General features: G+C 47.8%; 1 protein-coding gene across 1 annotated transcript in view; it reads left to right on the top strand.

Annotated features, from left to right (window-relative positions):
- Window positions 1-21,268, top strand: part of AP3B2 (adaptor related protein complex 3 subunit beta 2) — an 80,351-nt gene that overhangs the window by 4,585 nt on the left and 54,498 nt on the right.

The raw sequence follows: 21,268 nt of genomic DNA, 5'->3' as shown, positions 1-21,268 counted from the left end.
ACGTAGGTCTTGGAAAATGCAAGATGCAATATGGATTTTCTTCTTTAAAGCCCTACCCAGAACTACAGTAACTGAAATATAAAAACAGCATGAAATACAATGAAATAGATTGCAATGGATTGCACAGCAACTGGGGGCATTTGCTGCTGATCTATACAAGTCAGGAACCCCTGGATACACAGAAAGGCTTCAGGAATTCACTGAAACCACAATGTTGTTGCTACCTGCCTAATGCCTACAATGACACCAGAGTGCTGAACGCTTTGACCAAATGAGACGACAGGGAGAAGGCCACCTTTTAGGTATCCTGGCCCTAAATTGTTGGGAGCTTTGTAAATGAAAAACAGAACCTTAAACACGGCACAGTAGCATATTGACAGGCAGTGTAGTTCTTTTAACAGTTATGCTATATGCTGGCAGAAATTAGCTCCGCTCAGCAAGCAAGCTGCTGCGTTCTGCATCAGCTGCAGTTGCCAGACCAACTTTAAGAGCAGCCCCACTCAGAGTGCATTGCAATAATGCAGTGTTGAGATTGCTAATGTCTGAATGACTGGTTATGTTATCCCTGCCCCAAAAAGGTCGCAGCTGGCCATACCAGTTGAAGTCAGTGAAAGGCAATCCTGAGTGACGGATTGAGGACTACACCCAGACTGCAAAGCTGTGCCTTCGGAGAGAGTGCAACCCCATCCAGAACGGGCAAAGGACCAAATTCACCTTCCACTAGGCATCACAGCCTGCCGCTGGAGGAAAAACACAATCCTACACATTACAGGAAAAACTCAAAAGGGATGTCAACCCAGGAATGCCGTCTGCTGCAACAGGCCACATGAAACCTTTAATCTCACCCTGCCAATTAAATTTAAGGAAGATTGTACATGTTAGGAACATGGGAAGCTGCCATATACAGACTGAGGCCATTGGTCTGTCTTGCTTCTCACTATGCTGAGTGGCAACAGTTTTCCAGGGGTTCAGGCAGAAATCCTCCCCAGCCCTACATTGAGATGGCAGTGATTGAACCTGAGGCTTTCTGCATGCAAATCTCATGCTCAACCTTTGAGTGAAGACTCTTCCCCTGGCTGTTGTTTAAATCTACAATAGGCGGATTTAAGAGGTAGCACCTTCCTGAAGTGGGACTTCTTATTTAGGGGATTTGTGTTTTAGAGCTGCAATGCTGGCAGTTGTAGCTCTGTCTCATCCGCAATGGCTCCTGGGTGTGGGGAACCTTTGGTTCTCCAGATGGTGCTAGACTACAATGCCCATGATCCTTAGCCATGCTGACATGGGGATGGGAGTTGTAGTTCTGCAACGCCTGGAGAAAGTTCCCCACACCTACCTTATATAATAAAAAGTTGCATCCAGGAGCATTTGTGTGTTTGAGATGCTCTGCTGTTGAAGCTGATTCAGGGAATTTTAGTGCAGAGATGACCAAGTGAATAGGAGGGCATGTTGTGTCTGCTATTATGGAAACCCTCTTTGTAGTACTAGAGAGACTTTCTGGAATTATGCTGCCTGGTAAATATTAACATTTGTTTTCAAACAATCTTGATAGACGGAATACTGTGTGATCCATAGTTGGCATCTAAATTAGTGATGCTTTTGCAGAATGTATTTGGCTTCTGGGAGCTACGGGGTAGGGCTTCCTGCCACCCTTGGAACAGAGGTTGCTGGATTCCAGCTCGCATCAGTCCCAATCAGTGTTATGCTGCTGGCTGCTGCTAGACTTTGTGTGCTCCTTATTCAAAAATCCAGATTCACCCCCTTGATGGTTCTGCCTCCCAAGTTCTTGTTTTGCAGCATTTCATATTATTTCCTCGGAGCCTGCAGCTGCAAGGACAGACTAACCACTTTCATGGTTCGGGTAAGAGCTGCTCTGGTACATTGGACAGCTCACTGCTCCCAGAAAGCGCGCCTTGATTTGATTTGCCTGCTTGTTCCACAGCAGCAAAATGACAGGAAGTTTCCTCCTTCTCCATCCCTTCCCTTTGCATTTCAGCGAGAAAACTAAGCTTCTGTTATGGAAGTGGGATCTTCTGCAACATGGTGTGTGTCTTTGTGTGTGTGTGTTGGGCCCCCTCCACTTTATCTGATTAACTTTGGAGGCTGTTGCTTAATAATAATAATAATAATAATAATAATAATAATAATAATAATACTTTATTTATACCCCCCCATATCTGGATGGGTTTGCCCAGCCATTCTGGACAGCTCTCAACAGAATATTAAAAACATGATAAAACATCAAACATTAAATACTTCCCTAAACAGGGCTGCCTTCAGATGTCTTCTAAAAGTCAGGTAGTTCTTTATCTCCATGACATCTGATGGGAGGGCATTCCACAGGGCAGGTGCCACTACTGAGAAGGCCCTCTGCCTGGTTCCCTGTAACCTCACAATGAGGGAACCGCCAGAAGGCCCTCAGCGCTGGACCTCAGTGTCTGGGCTGAATGATGGGGGTGGAAATGCTCCTTCAGGCTTTTTAGGGCTTTAAAGGTCAGCACCAACACTTTGAATTGTGCTCAGAAACGTACTGGGAGCTAATGTAGGTCTTTCAGGACCTATGAGCTGCAGATTGAGACAAAAGCTTTGGATGCTGCTGAGACTGTAAAATCACCAATGAACAGCTAACTGCACTAATATCCTCCTTGGGGCACTCCCGCAGCATGTTGTGGACTGATAATGTGGAGGTCTGTGCTGTTCCCTCACTAGCTAGCAGCATTCCTGACAAGGTGACTGGAAGGGACATCACTCATGTGGACATGTGTTGGGTTTTCTGTCACCAGGGACTGGGATGGATAATGCTACTATTACATGGATCATTTGTGTTGCCTCGAAAGACCATACACTACCGCCAGAGGTGGCCATAGTTGAAACTTGCCACATGATGCAGAGGTTTCATGTAGTAAGCAACATCATGTGCCGCAGATCACGCATGAAGGAGGCAAGGAGCCATCACATAGTAGTGTTGGGGCGGGGGAGGTTGCAGCTTGTGCCTGCAGATGGTAGTAAATATTTCAGCTCCAAGAGCATGCATTTGGAGTCCCTGGCATACAGAGAAGTATAGAGGCATCCGGCTCAGTTCAGAACAGCTAGATGGCGGCAGGGCTAAGACCTCTGTCGGAGACCCTGGAGAGCCACGGTCAGTCAGAGCAGATATACAGTGGTACCTTGGGTTACAGACGCTTCAGGTTACAAACTCCGCTAACCCAGAAATAGTACCTCAGGTTAAGAACTTTGCTTCAGGGTGAGAATAGAAATTGCGCGGCACCAGCGGTAGGCCCCATTAGCTAAAGTGGTGCTTCAAGTTAAGAACAGTTTCAGGTTAAGAACGGACCTCCAGAATGAATTAAGTTCTTAACCTGAGGTACCACTGTAATGGGAAAGGGTCAGAGCTTGGTGGTGGAATCATAGAATTGTAGAGGTGGAAGAGACCCCTGCAGTACAGGAATCCTGCCCACGGCAGTCTCTGGCGGGCTCAAGCCACCAACCTTCTGGTTAACAGCCAGACATGTACATGTTCTGCATGTGCTCAGAGGCACTTCCCTAGCCAGTGAGAAGACAGACGTGGTGCAGCTCTGGAAGGTTTAGTTGCCTTTGGATAAGACCGCCAGGACCATATAACACTGGTACTGAAAGATCTACATTGGCTCCCAGTACGTTTCTGAGCACAATTCAAAGTGTTGGTGCTGACCTTTAAAGCCCTAAACAGCCTCGGTCCAGTATACCTGAAGGAGCGTCTCCACCCCCATAGTTCTGCCTGGACACTGAGGTCCAGCTTCAAGGGTCTTCTGCTGGTTCTATCACTGCAAGTAGTGAAGTTACAGGGAACCAGGCAGAGGGCCTTCTTGGTGGTGGCGCCCGCCCTGTGGAACGCCCTCCCTTCAGATGTCAAGGAAATAAACCACTATCTGACTTTTAGAAGACATCTGAAGGCAACCCTGTTTAGGGAAGCTTTTAAGGACTGATGTGTTTATTACATTTTTAGATCTGTTGTAAGCCGCCCAGAGTGGCAGGGGAAACCCAGCCAGATGGGCGAGGTATAAATAATAAAATTATTATTATTATTAGACAGATTGAGACTTTTGATGCCTTTCACTAGGTGGGGCTATTCATCCATCTAGTCCAGGCATAGGCAAACTTGGCTCTCCAGATGTTTTGGGACTACAACTCCCATCATGCCTAGCTAACGGGACCAGTGGTCAGGGATGATGGGAGTTGTAGTCCCAAAGCATCTGGAGGGCTGAGTTTGCCTATGCCTGATCTAGTCCAACCTTGCCTGCACTCACTGGCAGCAGCTCTCCCTGATCCCAGGCACAGCTCATTTCCTATGACTTGATTCTTTACCAAAGATTGAAGCTAAGACCTCCTGCATGCAAGACGCATGCTCTGTTTGGGCTGTGGGTTCCTCCCTTACCCTCTGCACTTCTAAAGGGTGGCCTCAAGATGGCAGTGTTCCCTGCCCTTTGAATAAAGGTAAAGGGACCCCTGACCATTAGGTCCAGTCGTGACCGACTCTGGGGTTGCGGCACTCATCTCGCTTTATTGGCCGAGGGAGCCGGTGTACAGCTTCCGGGTCATGTGGCCAGCATGACTAAGCCGCTTCTGGCAAACCAGAGCAGCGCACGGAAACGCCGTTTACCTTCCCGCCGGAGTGGTACCTATTTATCTACTTGCACTCTGACGTGCTTTCGAACTGCTAGGTTGGCAGGAGCTGGGACCGAGCAACGGGAGCTCACCCCGTCACGGGGATTCGAACCGCCGACCTTCTGATCAGCAAGCCCTAGGCTCTGTGGTTTAACCCACAGCGCCACCCGCGTCCCTAGCTCTATCAGTACATAACATCTGAATCTGGAGAGGCTGTGTGCAGGTCTTGGACCACTGTGGCGGGATGGATGAGGGAACATAAGCTGAGCTTGAAACTTGGCAAGATGCTTGAGGCCCTGTGGGCAAGTGGTTCCCGAGAATTTGGTTGATTGCTTGACCAGGTCAGGGTTACAGTCCCCCTGAAGCAGCAGGTATGCAGTTTGGAGGTGATTCTGGACCCATCTTGAGGCCCAGGTAGTCTCAGTGCTTCTCATCAGCTGTGACTGGCCCAACAGCTATGGCCTTTCCTGGACTTTGGATAATTTCCCCACAGTCGTTCAGGCTTTGGTAGTTTCAAGACTGGATTACTGCAATGCACTGCACTTGGGGCTTCCCTTGTGCTTAACCCAGAAACTGCAGACCATGGCAGCGTAGAACACCTCGCTTGGAGGCCTGCACTGGTTAACAATTTGTTACCAGACCAAATCTGAACTGTTGCTGTTGGTGTATATAAAGCCCATAACAGCTTCAGATGAGTTTACTTGCAGGACAGCCTTGACGTCTTCGATCTGCAGAACTTGCACTGTTATAGGTGCCACACATTACCTGTTCTGTATTTTAAAGAAATTGTTATTTCATTCCTGCGGCACCTAAACATTGGGATTTCCTGCCTACTGACAGGTGCCTCCACTGTACTCTTGCCAGCATTAGAATGTTTCTGCTTAGAGAAGCCTACCCAGACCTATAAGATGTTGATGGGTTTTAATTGCTTTTTCGTTTACTGCTGGTTTTAATCGTCTTTTAAATGTTGCAACTACTTGCTTTTCTCTGGCTTTTGGTGATAATTTTAATTTATTGGAAACGAATGAGAGATTTCGTTATAATCGAGTGGTATATAAATTGTATTAAATAAATAAGAGCGTATGAGGGCCATAGAAGAAAAGCTTGAGGTTCACCGCCCTGGTCAAAAATGTAACACAAGGGAGATGGAGGCATAGTTTACGCAGGGATTACTCATTCCAGGTTAGCTACTTCTTACCTTGCTTTATGCTGCAATCCTGTAAGTTCAGAGATGCGGAGCCTGTGAGCCTCAAGATGTTATTGGACGTCAACTCCCATCAGCACCATCTGCTGTGGCCAGCAGTGAGGGAGGATGGGAACTGTAGTCCAATATCTGGAGGGTCGCAGGTTTCCCACCCACTAATCTACTTCCTATGTCTTCCCTGGCAATATCTCATGGAACTTCTTTGTTCTAAAACCAATTATTGTGTGTATGTTTTAAAAAAATGGCTGCTGTTTTGCACGAAGTACTCTGAAGTCAGCTTTGGTCATATATAGGCTTAAAGGTAAAGGTAAAGGGACCCCTGACCATTAGGTCCAGTCGTGACCGACTCTGGGGTTGCGGCGCTCATCTCGCTTTACTGGCCGAGGGAGCCGGCGTACAGTTTCCGGGTCATGTGGCCAGCATGACTAAGCTGCTTCTGGCGAACCAGAGCAGCGCATGGAAATGCCGTTTACTTTCCCGCTGGAGCGGTACCTATTTATCTACTTGCACTTTGACGTGCTTTCGAACTGCTAGGTTGGCAGGAGCAGGGACCCGAGCAACAGGAGCTCACCCCGTTGTGGGGATTCGAACCGCTGACCTTCTGATCGGCAAGCCCTAGGCTCTGTGGTTTAACCCACAGCGCCACCCGTGTCCCATTACACAAGATTTAATACGAATCCATGCAAGACTACATGCATTTGGGATTATGCCCTTGGCCATCCATCTCCACTTTCAGTAGCAGCAATAAGAAACTTCTAAATATAGGAATCCTACATTGCTGTTGGAGAGGAAATTCAGAGCCCAGTCCTATGCATGCCTAATCAGAAGTGAATCCTACTGTTTTTAGTGGGACTCACTCCCTGATTAAGTGTGCTGGGATTGCAGCCATAGGGTGTATTGATGGAGGAGGTGGGGCTGGGGGGTGTCTAAAGCAGGAATGGGAAACCTATGACCCTCCAGCAGCTGCTTGGACTCCAACTCCCATCAGCCCCAGCTTCCATGGACAATGTTGAAGGATGATGGGAGCTGGAGTCCCAACAGCATCTGAAGGGCTGCCAGTTCCCCAAGCCTGGTCTAAAAGCTTATTGTGTTGAACGGGGCAGAACAGCACATGTAGAGAAATGTAACAATCCACCAACAAAGAGAAGTGTGATCAGGGAAGACGCTTATCAGCAAGTTCTGTGTTGCATCAAGTGTAACATCAAGATCTTGCAAGAATAAGTTCACACACGGTATAGCCTTGAGGCTTACGCTTAGAGAGTGAAGGCCTGGGGGAAGAATTTGAGTGGTTTCCCCTCCCCATTTTTACATCCTCAGCCCTTCACATCTTTACTTAACATTGGTTACGGATGAGTGCTTTGCTGCTCCCAATGTTGAGTTGACGGCTCCGGTCCTAAGACCGCTTACCTGGGCTCCTAAGCTCCATTGTATTCCACAGGACTCCTGAGTGGACACAGTTAGGATTGCCCTGTTAAGTAGGAGGGGGCTGATTTGCTTTCCTGCGAAGTTTGAATGCATGGTTTGAAACAGTGGTGAAGATGACTGTAGTCCAGGAGGTAACAGTTTTATGGAGAGATCTTCTGTTGCTGGCATCCATCTGTCTAGGGAGACAATGGAGGGGTGTGCCTTTGGGAGTGCAATCACATTGTCGGAAGGTTACAGCACCTTCTGTGGCTGTAGAGACTGATTTAGGAGAGACATGTTTTGTTGCAGCTGGGGCAGAAGATGATGTTCGGTTGTGCCTCTCTGCTCTTCCCAGAGGGCATTCCTCCTCTGGTCGCTGCTGTGGATGCCTAATCTGATTTTATGTCGCCAAGCACTGCCATTGTCTGTAAGGGATTCCCATATGGCAGCGTTAATGTTGCTAGCCTTTGTGTCATGGAGGAGATGATCTGCCAACAGGCCTGGTGTCTGAAGGCAGCTTCCCGTAGAGCACGTCCTTATGGATCCTGCCATCTGCCCTTCTGTGGACATGGCAATGCCAGCATGGAAGTCACCGAGACAGAAGTGCAAACATTCTGGGAATGTGGGCTTGGGAGAGCACATCTTTGAGACTCTGTCCTTTGAAGGTGACCCGGAAACTACAACTAATCCAGAATGCAGCAGCTAGACTGGTGACTGGGAGCAGCTGCTGGGATCATATAACACCGGTCTTGAAAGACCTACACTGGCTCCCAGTACGTTTCCAAGCACAATTCAAAGTGTTGGTGCTGACCTTTAAAGCCTTAAACGGCCTCGGTTCAGTATACCTGAAGGAGCATCTCCACCCCCATCATTCTGCCCGGACACTGAGGTCCAGCACCGAGGGCCTTCTGGCGGTTCCCTCGCTGCGAGAAGCCAAGTTACGGGGAACCAGGCAGAGGGCCTTCTCGGTAGTGGCACCCGCCCTGTGGAATGCCCTCACACCAGATGTCAAAGAGAAAAACAACTACCAGACTTTTAGAAGACATCTGAAGGCAGGGCTGTTTAGGGAAGCTTTTAATGTTTGATAGGTTATTGTATTTTAGTGTTTTGTTGGAAGCCGCCCAGAGTGGCTGGGGAAACCCAGCCAGATGGGCGGAGTATAAATAAATTATTATTATTATTATTATTATTATTATTATTATTATTATTATTATTTTATGTGCTTAGGTGTAACGTGGTAAACCAGTCTTGCTGTGTTTGGGGTGGAGGGCTCCTAATTCTGCTGAGTGGGGCTCTGCCCCAAAACTCCTGCCCTGATGGCACCTCTGGCTTAGAGAAAGGCAGCGGAGGGTGTTCCATTTGGTTGAATGCAGCACTTCCTCACCACCCTCAGCCTACTCCTAGCCAGGTCCTGCCTGCCTTCTTACTTCCAGCGGGATGTGTGTGTCGCCTTGCCTTTATAGATCTCTGCAGGAAGGAGGGTATGGGAAGGGCGGAGGGGTAGATAACTGTTCGGAGCATGGATGGCCCAGGAATGCAATAAATATTCTTTTGCTTATTTAAAATATTTCTCGGCAGCTTTTCATCCTTATACAGTGGTACCTCGGGTTACATACGCTTCAGGTTCCAGGCGATTCAGGTTAGAGACTCCGCGAACCCAGAAATATTACCTCGGGTTAAGAACTTTGCTTCAGGATGAGAACAGAAATCGTGCTCCAGCGGCGCAGCAACAGCAGGAGGCCCCATTAGCTAAAGTGGTGCTTCAGGTTAAGAACAGTTTCAGGTTAAGAATAGACCTCCGGAACGAATTAAGTACTTAACCCGAGGTACCACTGTAATACATAATACAGCAATAAATCATACCGTCAGCCCCATTGCAGCCACCTTAATGAAATGCATTGCATTTCTTTCCTCCAAGAAGCAAACGTCGCCTCCACATTTCATGCTCACAACAACCCTGCGAGGTAGGTAAGGCAGAAAGAGAACGACTGCCCCAAAATTCACCCAGGAAGCAATTCTGGAAAAGCAGGCATTTGAACAAAGGTGTAGCTGTGTCGCTCCCCATCTCTAAGATGAGCTAGTTTATCCATGCCCACCCCCTTACAAAAAACAAAGACGAAACAAACGATCCTATTGGTTGGGTTTTTCGCCCACGGGGGTTTGTGGGCTCCTTGCTCACGACGCCTTCCCTCCCCGTGGGCGTTGCCTGACTTTTCTGCAGGCGGCCGCCAGGTGGCGCTGCTCCTGCCTTCGCCGCCGCTTCAGCGTCCCGGGCGGGCGTCTAAGAACCGGCTGCTGCTGCTGCTGTTGCAGCGTCTGGTTTCAGGCGAGAAGGCGGCGGCGGGAGGGACGGGGCCGCTGGCTGGCTGGCTGGCTGTCGTCGGAGTGGTTGGGAGCTGCAAGAAGACCCGCCCCCAGCCCGGCAAGCCAGCGGCAGCGGCAGACGTGCTAACGTGGCTGGCCGAGTAGGGGGAGGCTGAGCTTTCGAGGGGGCGCACGCTAGGGGAGGGGGGTCCATGCTTTCCCTAGCCAGCTTTCCGGCTTCAGCGACCCCCTGAGTTTCGGGACTTGGGAGCCAAGGAGCAAAGGGAGTGGGGACTCCCCCCCCCCCCCAGCAAACCTTGGCTCAGCCGTCTAGGGTCGCCTGCTCTCCCCGCTGCTGAAAGGCGGTCCGTGCGCCCCGCGTCCCTTTCGGAGATGCAGAAGCTGCTGCAGCAGCTGCCCGCCAGCGCGGCCAACTTGGTGAAGTCCCAGCAGACGGGGGCGGCGGCGGGCGAGGAGGCCAAAAGCCCCGTCTTGGTGCCCGACGGCGCCCAACAGAGTTGGTACAGCACCTTGGAAGGCGATGAATCCAGGCAGCTCAAGGCGCCCGAGCAAGACGCGGTCTCCCAGCACGAGAGCAGCCTCGACGGCAGCGTGGTACAGCCGCTACGGTAGGGTGGGCTGCCGCCTTGGGGGGCGCGTTCCCCGGCTAAACGGGCGAGGTTATCAGTCGCCGTCGTCGTCCTGAAGGGTGCTTTAAGGGATGCAAGGAGGCAGGCTCCTCCCCAGGAGGTTGCAAGGGGTAGGGAGCCCTTTGCAAGCTGGAGGCCGCATTCCCTCCTGAGCAACTTTCCAGGGGCCACATGCCTATGGGGGGGCAGGGACAGAGGCCAAAGTGGGCGGGACAATGAAAGTAAATTGTATCTGTGTTCTGGAGGGTGGTTTGTGTGCACTCTCTCACGCTCTTCTCAAAATCTCCATCTGGGAAAGCAAGAGGCACTTATCAGTGTTCAAGGACACATTCCAGCCAGGCAAAAACACACAAGGAGGGTGCGAAGCAAGCCAGAGAGGCAGGGGCGTAGGCAGGGGGGGCAGCAGGGTCCCCCCCCCGCCAAATCAAGTACAGTGGACTCTCGGGTTGTGAATGTGATCTGTGCGGGATGCATGTTCGCAACCTGCAGCGTTCGCAACCTGCAGAGGTGCATGCGCGGGTTGTGATTCGGCGCTTCTGCGCATGCGCAAAGCACGATTTAGTGCTTCTGTGCATGTGCGACCGCTGAAACCCAGAAGTAACCCGTTCTGGTACTTCCGGGTTTCGGCAGTCTGTAACCCGGAAAAACACAACCTGAAGTGTCTGTAACCCGAGGTATGACTGTAAATAAATAAAAATACTTAACCAACTGACCAATTGCATCACAGATAGCTCTGTACTGCCCCCCACACACAATATAATGCCTGCCTCCCCTAAAATAAATTCTGGCTACGCCCACGCAGAAAGGGCTGCAAGCTTAGGAGGGGGTGAGGCATGGAGGGAGAGCTAGGTAGAAGGGTTTGGAGGGCTGCATTTGGCTTGGTTTGCTAACTGCTTTTGGACTACAACTCCCATCATCCCTAGCTAGCTGAACCAGTGGCCAGGGGTGATGTGAGTTGTAGTCCAAAAACAGCTGGAGAAACTAATTCCTATCTTGCTATATGCTGCACTTCCATATATTCAGGGGCTGGAAACTTGTGGCCCTCCACATGTATGTCATTAGTCTTCAACTCCCATCAACCCCAGCTGGCATGGCCTGCAGTCAGGAATGATGGGAGTTGTAGTCCAACATCATCTGGTGGGCTAGTGGTTCCCCCTTCCCATTGCTAACCTCTCATTGAACTCAATGGGACTTCAAGCAGACATGCAAACCACCTTTTCGGTATTCAGGTGTTTCTGCAAAGGTATGGGCTGTTATTCCTCCCTTCTACTCTGTGAATGCTTAGGGGAGAGTAATTGTCAGTGTACAGTGGTGCCCCGCAAGATGAATGCCTCGCAAGACGGAAAACTCGCTAGACGAAAGAGTTTTCCGTTTTGGAGGTGCTTCACAAAACGAATTTCCTATGGGCTTGCTTTGCAAGACGACAATGTCTTGCAAGTTCCTGCTGGTCCCCCCCCTTTTTCTAAGGCGCTAATCCGCTTATCAGCTGATCCGATCAGCAGATAAGCCGCTAATAGCGCTAATCCGTCAATGGGCTTGCTTCGCAAGACAAAAAAACCGCTAGATGAAGAGAATCACAGAACGGATTCTGTTCGTCTTGCGAGGCACCACTGTAGTAGCTATTTTGGGGTAGTTAGGGCTATCCTGCCCAGTTAAAGTAATGTTAATCAAATAATTGTGTGAGCATTGAATGCACAAATTAATATTTTTTCCTTATAAACAGAGGTTGTCATAATGGAGATGGACATAACATTACTAATGAGATGAGGGATAGAACAAAATTAAACTTTTTTTTAAACAACTTTGTTAAATTAGAGGGGTTAACCCAGAGAATACAATAATTACTGAGGCCACCTTAACCAATTATAGACTGAAAAGTCCATCGTACCAGTTTTTTTGATACTAACTATTAACCATGTGTAAATAAGATAAACAATATTTCTAAAGGGAGGGGGTGTACTTTGTGGTGCTAGCACTTTTTTTTTTTTTGCGCTGCACCACCCTGTATGCGTCTGATTCAGCAGGTAGCGTGTTGCAAGAATGGTTCTCCTATTTATTCACTAATGCCTCTAAATGCCCCTTGCTGTGTTTCATGAGTATGGGGAGTGCAGCTGTGCTGTACTCTTGCCCTGTTTGGTGGCTTCCCAGAGATATCTGGTTGATCACTGTGAGATCAGGATTCTGGGGTCTTTGGTCTGATCCAGCAGGGCTAATCTTTAAGTTACCGTATTTTTCGCCCTATAACACGCAGCCAACCATAACACGCACGTAGTTTTTAGAGGAGGAAAATCCGTAGGCATGCCACCCGTAGGCATTCCCTCCATAACATGCACAGACATTTCCCCTTACTTTCTAGGAGGAAAAAAGTGAGTGTTATGGTGCAAAAAATACGGGACATTGTGCAGGAAGGAATGCAAGTTGCTATGTGTCTTCTGCAGTTCTTCTTAGTACTTGGATGAATACTTAAAAAAACAAAACCCTCTTTGGTTAATTGAGCACACTTCTTTTAGTTGTTCAGAATAATTTGTATGTATTACATTTAGCTAAATTCATTGACCAAGGCTGCAATATTCTGACCTCACTTACCCAAATGTAAGTCTTACTGTGAAAACTTGGCTTCTGAGTAGAGGTGGTTAGGACTGCAGTCTAAAACTCTAATTCTGAAGTTGCTTAAAGGTAAAGGTAAAGGGACCCCTGACCATTAGGTCCAGTCGTGGCCGACTCTGGGGTTGTGGCGCTCATCTCACTTTATTGGCCGAGAGAGCCAGCGTACAGCTTCCGGATCATGTGGCCAGCATGACTGAGCCACTTCTGGCGAACCAGAGCAGCGCACGGAAACACTGTTTACCTTCCCGATGGAGCGGTACCTATTTATCTACTTGCACTTTGACGTGCTTTCAAACTGCTAGGTTGGCAGGAGCTTACAGGGGAGCAAATCCCATTTAACACTATGATTGACTTCTTGTTTTGTTTAATGTGTCATGGAAGGGTCCAGTCCCTGAATGTCTTAGCTACTTGGATTCCCCTATCTTCTACCAGCTTGGTCGGCTCTTACGACTGAAGAGATGCTTTGGCATGATGGGTCAAGCCTGGTAGAAGCTCCCTGTGGTCATCCAAAGCAGACACCAAAGGGAATACTTGGGGACCGCAGGCAGTGGTGCAATTGTAGACCAGGGTGAGGGACTGGAGCCTTATCTCTGCCCACCCCAGGCAGGCCAAGCTTGAAATCAAACTTTACAGTGCTTTGCAGGCCCCATTGCAGCTCTAGCAAAGCCCTGAGCACCAGACTTTGTAAGCACCGACAATCAGCTTTAGACTGGACATGGTTTGACCAGGGTAGCCTTCCAGGCCAAATGGAGAGTCCCAATGAGGCCCATGGGCTGGAGGTTGCCCACTACTGTTTTAGATCCTGGACTTAATGGTGGTATTGGGTGGGTGGGTAGCGCTCCTGAGATGGCAATGTGTATTACATGCTTCAAAAGGTGAGCATGTGTTTGAAGGGTGTCCTTCTGCTCATTCTGCAGAGAGGGCCTCTGATCTTCTGTCCCAAAGTCCTATCCTGATGGTACTACTGGAGGGATATATAGAAAGAGTGACTGAAACGCAACTGGAATGCTTTTGCATAGATGTGGCAGAAGCTGAGTCCTACCGGCCGGCCAGTGTTGTGCTTCCTCCATGGCTGGGGAGATAACCTGTAGCCTCCTCCTAAGGATGCCAGCTGGCTATGCATGATCTCAGCCTGGAGTTTAATGGCTGGCATGGACACGTTTGTGAAACGCTTGGCGTTGATGTTGCTGTGGCAACTGCCTCTGAGCCACGGGTTTTTTTTCAGGCTGCTGTGAATAAATTCCGGAGGGGGATAAATATTTCACAGGCTGCTGTGGGTTTGGATTCCTTTTGTGCAAGCGGTTTACCAGGATCGAGTTTCTCTCCCTGCCTCTGTTCCTTTGTGTCTTTGCTCCTTCAGTCTCCGCTGGAGGAAGGGAGGCTTCCTCTGGGAAGCAGAGTCTGGGGGAACTCTATGGTACGCTAGTGAGCTGTGGCCCTATGAGGAGTGGGGATAGGGCTCAGAAGCCCTGCCCCATGCATGTGTGGACGTAGCTGGGCTTCCTTTCTCAATTGGCTTTGCCAAAGACTTCGTTCGTTGACCCTCCTGTGAAAAGGGCAGATTCCATGTTAGGGGTCATTAGGAAAGGAATTGAAAATAAAACTTTCGATATCGTAACGCCATTATACAAATCTAAGGTACGACCACAACTGGAACATTGTGTACAGTTCTGTTGTTGTTGTTTTTAATATGATATTTATTGATTTTTTTTGAAATTACAAAGAAAAAACAAAGCAGAAAAAGAAAATAGAAAAAACAAAAAACCCACATTCAAAAAACAAAAATACACTGCACACAAACAAAAATAAGTCCATCATTCTCGAATCCCCAAGTCTCATCACCTTCTTTCTTAGACCTCCTCCTCCTCCCTTTTTTTGTATCCTGGTTATTAATTATGCAGCAAATCCTTTCCATATTTCATAGTATTCTGTCATTACGTTACATTAATCTATTTTCATCTTATGTTATAGAAAACCTTAAAAACTTAGATCTTATTTTTACTGACTTCTCACAACCATAATATTCTTGCCTAATTCTTTAAACATTTTTGCTAGAGCCAAATACTTTCATTCCAACATTTTTCTAACATTCATCAATTTTATAAAACAATCCTGATAATAAAAAGAGAAATAAAAACAATCCAATCTTCATCCAGCGTCCCTTCCTCCTGGTCCCAGGTTTTGTCAGTCCTTTTTATCCCATCGATCTAGCGCATTAACCTGGCAACCTTATATCCGAGGCCCTTAAATCTCTTCCGCAGCTCTTCTTCATATTCTCCTTTCACTCGTGGGAACTCCAGCTTGATGATGTTTTTTACCCTTTTCGACAAATCAGCCCCTTTTCCATAGTCCAGACTCAACTCCATGTGGTATTTAGGAAGATGTTTCAGAATCCCTCCAAAATTGAGAGCCCCCACAGCTCCAAACATCTCACGGCCCATTGTCAGACTCGGAAAGTCCAAACATCCTTGCATAGGGGGGGTCTATCCAACCTCCCATTTCCAAACCAATCCAAACTTTATCTTTCCAAATCTGGCTTTTTCCAAGTTCATTTGTCAAATCCAAAAGCTCTTGTTCCTGCAAGGCCGCAGCTCCCTCCATCTCTGGCACCCAAGATTCAGCAACACCCTCTTCTCTCATCTGCTCTGTCAGGACACACTCCTGATCTAATTCCTGGGTGGGCTCCACATAGTTTCCCACTGCCTGTTCAAAAATTCTGGCCGCATTAGTCATCGAATCCGTCTTCTCACTTAACTGTTCCAGTAGGGCACTTGTTTTACAGAGAGCACACAGCAGAGCCTCTGCATACATTGTCCCACAAGGTCACTAGTCCTTTCCCACAATTGTAATCTGAGACAGCTGCAAGCTCCCTGGAGTTGGTTACAGTTTCACAGTCTCCCTCTAGGGGGAGAACTTCTATTTGTTCTTGCAACAAAATGTCCTTTTTGAGATATTTTGTCAATATTTGTTCCTTTAAAGTGCGAAAGGAAGCAATGGAATCACTATGTTTCTCTTCCTTTATCTATCTGTCAAAAACGTTTGTCTCTGGTCAATGAGCTTGAAAACGTCAGTCCTGACACCCCGTTCCAGAATCAGGACGGTGGAAAGTTACTTTGCTTTAAACTCACTTCTGCAGGTTTAAACAGTCCAAAAAAAGACCCCCCTTCTTCTCCTGCTACCGAAGGGGGGTTCAACAGTTTTAAATGATGAAAGCCAATCCTTTAGAAGCGATTTTCTGAGCTCTAGTTTACGTTGTCTTTGCTTTATTCTGTCTACAAAGAAACGGAAGGCTGACTTCCTGTTCAGACCTTCCCGTTTCAGTACCAAATTAAAATAAATTTTTAAGTCCAATTCCTTTCTTCTCGCAAGTCCTTATTTAAAGTCCGATTGTTCAAAGTTTAGGTACTCACGGGTGCTTATTTTAGAAGCCAAATTGTCCCAGGAAAAAGGCAGCGCTCTCCGGCAACGGCTGTGCGGCTTCGCTCCATGGAAATAGCAGTTGACTCGCATCACTGCGCCACTTCCCCCTCTTCACTTTGGAGCGTGTTTGTGGGTTCCTTTGCGGGTTGGGGGGCGCTAAGGGTGCCCGCCGAGTCCCATGGTCACAGGCTTCATCTGCCTATGATTTTTAGCAGGGTCCCCACTTTGCCGTAGCGGAAAAGACCCGTTTCGCGCAGAGCTAGTCCCTCCAGTTCAGAGGGAGTCCGCCATTGCTGATGGCGCCACCCCGGAAGTCCTCCACTGTGTACAGTTCTGGTTGTCTCACCTCAAAAAGGATACAGTGGTACCTTGGGTTACAGACGCTTCAGGTTACAGACTCCGCTAACCCAGAAATAGTACCTTGGGTTAAGAACTTTACTTCAGGATGAGAACAGAAATCGTGTGGCGGCGTCACGGTGGCAGTGGGAGGCCCCATTGGCTAAAGCGGTACCTCAGGTTAAGAACAGTTTCAAGTTAAGAACGGACCTCCAGAACGAATTGAGTTCTTAACCCGAGGTACCACTGTATTGTAGAGTTTGAGAAGGTTCAGAAATGGCAACTAAAGTGAGTGATTCTCCTATGAATAAATGTTGCACTGTTTGCCACGTTTTGGTTTAGAAAAAAAAGCAATCATGAGGTGGCATGATGGAAGTTTGCAAAATGACGCCTGGCATAGAAGAAGAAGAAGAGTTTGGATTTGATATCCCGCTTTATCACTACCCAAAGGAGTCTCAAAGTGGCTAACATTCTCCTTTCCCTTCCTCCCCCACAACAAACACTCTGTGAGGTGAGTGGGGCTGAGAGACTTCAGAGAAGTGTGACTGGCCCAAGGTCACCCAGCAGCTGCATGTGGAGGAGCGGAGACTTGAACCCGGTTCCCCAGATTATGAGTCTACCGCTCTTAACCACTACACCACACTGGCTCTAGAAGACCTGAAGGGACCCATCTCGTCCAACCCCCTTCAGGAATATGCAACTCTCCCATAAGAGGATCGAACCTGCAACCTTGGCGTCACCAGCACCACGCTCTAAGCAACTGTGTTGTGCATGATGCCTTGCTAGCTCGCCGTGCTCCATCCCCTGAGCCATCAGCCACTTCTCTTTAGCATTGAAACTAGACTTGGGATGGAGGCAGTGGCCATAGAAAAGCTCTTCTCATGAAGTTAGAACTTGTGGACATCCCACGAATGCTTAGAACTATAGACCTTACTCCGAGGCAGAGATGGCCACAAACTTGGGTGGTTTAAAAAAAGGATTAGGCAGATTCATGGAGGAGAGGCTCACCAATGGCTACTAGCTATGATGACTGTGCTCTGCCTGGACAGTCCTAGACTACAATGCTTCTGAATGCCAGTTGCTGGAAAATACAGGAAGGGAGAGTGCTATTGTGTTTAGGTTCTACTTGTGAGTTTCTGCAGGCATCTGCATGGCCACTGTGAGAACAGGACGCTGGACTTGATGGGCCATTGGTGTGATCCTGCAGGATCTTGCTTTTTTTAAAAAAAAATTATTTGGTTTTACAAATATAGAATTATAACAGTACAATACAAAATACAGTGGTGCCCCGCAAGACGAATGCCTCGCAAGACGGAAAACCCGCTAGATGAAAGGGTTTTCCGTTTTTGAGCTGCTTCGCAAGACGATTTTCCCTATGGGCTTGCTTTGCAAGACGAAAACGTCTTGCGAGTGTTCTTATTTTTCCCCGCTTCCCCCCTTTTTCTAAGCCGCTAATAGCCTTTTAGCCGCTAATCCGCTAAGCCTTTAATAGCCGCTAAACCGCTAATAACGCTAATCCGCTAAGCCGCTAATAGGGTTGCTTCGCAAGACGAAAAAACCGATAGACGAAGAGACTCGCGGAACAGATTAATTTCGTCTTGCGAGGCACCACTGTACATATCCATATTTAGAGATTTCTCCGAATCTCTGGACTTCGCACCTTCCCCTTCATGGGTCTTATTGTCATCCTTTTCAACTGCATATTATTTCATAATCCACATATCTCTCTATTTTGTCCATAATATTTGCTACATTACAAGTGTTATTGAACTCCTGCTAGTGTTTTCATCTGCTTACAGTGGTCCCTTAGATAAATTTTTAAAAATTCCCATTCTTTGTTGAAGTTTTGATCTTCGTGGTTCCTGAACTTTGCGCTCAGCCTTTCCATCTCTGAGCTAGTAGTATCCTTGCGGTGTTGTCGCATGCATAAAAAGTCTTTTCTGCTCCTTTGGAATATCAGTACCCACAATTCCTAATAAAAATGCTTCTGGGTTTTTTTTTACAAAAGTTTTAAAAAACATTCCCCCCCCATTTAATTATGTGAGGGAAGAGTATGGTTGCTCACGAGTAAACAGCCAGGACTCTGACCTGCCTTTTTACAGGTTTTATTTGGTGCAAACTATGTACAGTGCAGACACCCAAAGTTCATGTCTCCCTCAGTTGCTAGCAGATTCCGAGAGTGGGCTTTTCCTGTCTCCCCCCCCCCCAGCATAAGAACCTCCACACGCCCAGTCTCCACCTTTTTCCCTTATGCTTGACAGCCCTGCCAAAACTAGGCAACGGAAGTTGCATCTCTGCATCCCTTTTTGCCTTCCTGGGATCGGTGCTGGGGCTCTCAGATAAGTCTGTGAGCCTTTGCCTCCCCTCTCCCCATCTTTCTTCTTCCATTTCGCCTGAGGCTTCGCTGACACCAGTCTCTGACAAAGTGTTGTTGTTGTTGTTGTTTAGTCGTGTCAGACTCTTCGTGACCCCATGGACCAGAGCACGCCAGGCACTTCTGTCCCCCACTGCCTCCCGCAGTTTGATCAAACTCATGCTGGTAGCTTCAAGAACACCACCCAACCATCTCATCCTCTGTTGTCCCCTTCTCCTTGTGCCCTCCATCTTTCCCAACATCGGGGTCTTTTCCAGGGAGTCTTCTCTTCTCATGAGGTGGCCAAAGTATTGGAGCCTCAGCTTCACGATCTGTCCTTCCAGTGAGCACTCAGGGCTGATTTCCTTCAGAATGGATAGGTTTGATCTTCTTGCAGTCCATGGGACTCTCAAGAGTCTCCTCCAGCACCATAATTCAAAAGCATCAATTCTTTGGCGATCAGCCTTCTTTCTGGTCCAGCTCTCACTTCCATACATCACTACTGGGAAAACCATAGCTTTTACTATACGGACCTTTGTTGGCAAGGCGATGTCTCTACTTTTTAAGATGCTGTCTAGGTTTGTCATTGCTTTCCTCCCAAGAAGCAGGCGTCTTTTAATTCCCTGACTGCTGTCACCATCTGCAGTGACCATGGAGCCCAAGAAAGTAAAATCTCTCACTGCCTCCATTTCTTCCCCTTCTATTTGCCAGGAGGTGATGACCCCAGTGGCCATGATCTTCGTTTTTTTTTTATCATGTTTGGTCAAAACTCTCCACTATGACCTGTTCATCTTGGGTGCCCTGCTCGGCATAGTTCATAGCTTCTCTGAGTTATTCAAGCCCCTTCGCCACGGCAAGGCAGCGATCCATGAAGGGGGACAAAGTGTTACTGCTGATCAAAGTGGGAGGCTCTCTGTATGTTCCTACCTCCCTCCCCCCTCTTGATGGCAGTCCCCTGACTCATTATATATGATTTCTCTTCTTAATTTCTTACATGAGAGTGTTATTGTGCTTGAGTCCTGCAGGCACCTGGTCTGCCACTCTGAAAATAAGATGCTGGACTGGATTGGGTCACTAGCCTGATCCAGGAAGGCTCTTCTGAAGTTCTTACGGAACTCTTATACAGAGAGAGATATATATGTCTAACATTGTGTATGCCATCAAATGCCAACAGTGTCCTTCAGCTCTCTATATTGGACAAACAGGCCAAAACTTACGCCAAAGAATAAACGGACATAAATCTAACATCAAGAATCACAAAACAGAGAAACCAGGAGTAGGAGAACACTTCAATCTCCCAGGACATTCTATACAAGATCTCAAAGTAGCTGTTTTACTACAAAGGAATTTCAGAAATAGACTGGAAAGAGAAGCTGCTGAATTGCAACTCATTACCAAACTTAAAACCATGGAGAGACCTGGTCTGAACAGAGACATTGGATTCTTATCTCATTATACATGACTAAGCCATTTCTCACCTTCTCACCCCTTGCCTTTTCCTGTAAGACCTATTGCAGTCCTTAAGAGTCGTCAACAGGCTCATCTCAGCTATCTGCCAATCTCCCATTCCCACCACCCTTCTGAGTAATACCCCTCCCCACCTTCTCACTATATAGAAGGATCTGGCAACTTCTGTTTCAGTGTATCTGAAGAAGTGTGCATGCACACGAAAGCTCATACCAAGAACTAACTTAGTTGGTCTTTAAGGTGCTACTGGAAGGAATTTTTTTTATTTTGACTATGGCAGACCAACACGGCTACCTATCTGTAAACAGAGAGATGGATCTGCCTTGGAATTCAGTAATGCAAGGAGTGCTATGCCAAAGACCCATTTAGTCCACCATCCTATTCTCACCAGTTGCCTGTGCGATACCCACAAACAGGACCTGAGTGCAATATTAGCATGGGCACTTTTGGATTTGTTAGGGTTCTGGTCATTTCTCTCCCCCCGGTCCCGGATCAGTACCCCTGCCCTGGGAGAGAGAAAGGGAAAGGGTACCATATATACACTTCGCTTTTCCAGCAGATCTGGATCAAAGTTGAATCCAGTAGAACCAGTCTGAGCCTTGAGAAGTTCATAGAGCTGAAAGAGGAAGTGAAAAACTTCCTCCTTCAACTTTTATGTACTTTTCGAGGGAGAAAAAGATAACCACCCTTGGTGCCTCATAACTAAGAGGGAATTGTGTGGGTTGTGGTGAATCTGAGGCTTTGTGGGCGTTGGAGGAAGACCTCAAGGAGACCCTTGCACTGTGTGGCAACCTCTCCATGTTTCTCACTGCTCTTCAGGTATCTGGAAAAGTGGTCTCCAACTTACGGAAGCATCTGCATGCTTACCTGGGAGTGAGCCAT

This window comes from Podarcis vaucheri (genome assembly GCF_965113315.1).
Source record: "Podarcis vaucheri genome assembly, chromosome: 14".
In the NCBI taxonomy this organism is placed as follows: domain Eukaryota; kingdom Metazoa; phylum Chordata; class Lepidosauria; order Squamata; family Lacertidae; genus Podarcis; species Podarcis vaucheri.
The sequence above is the reverse complement of the archived record's forward strand: the minus strand, read 5'-3'. Positions and strand labels throughout refer to the sequence as shown.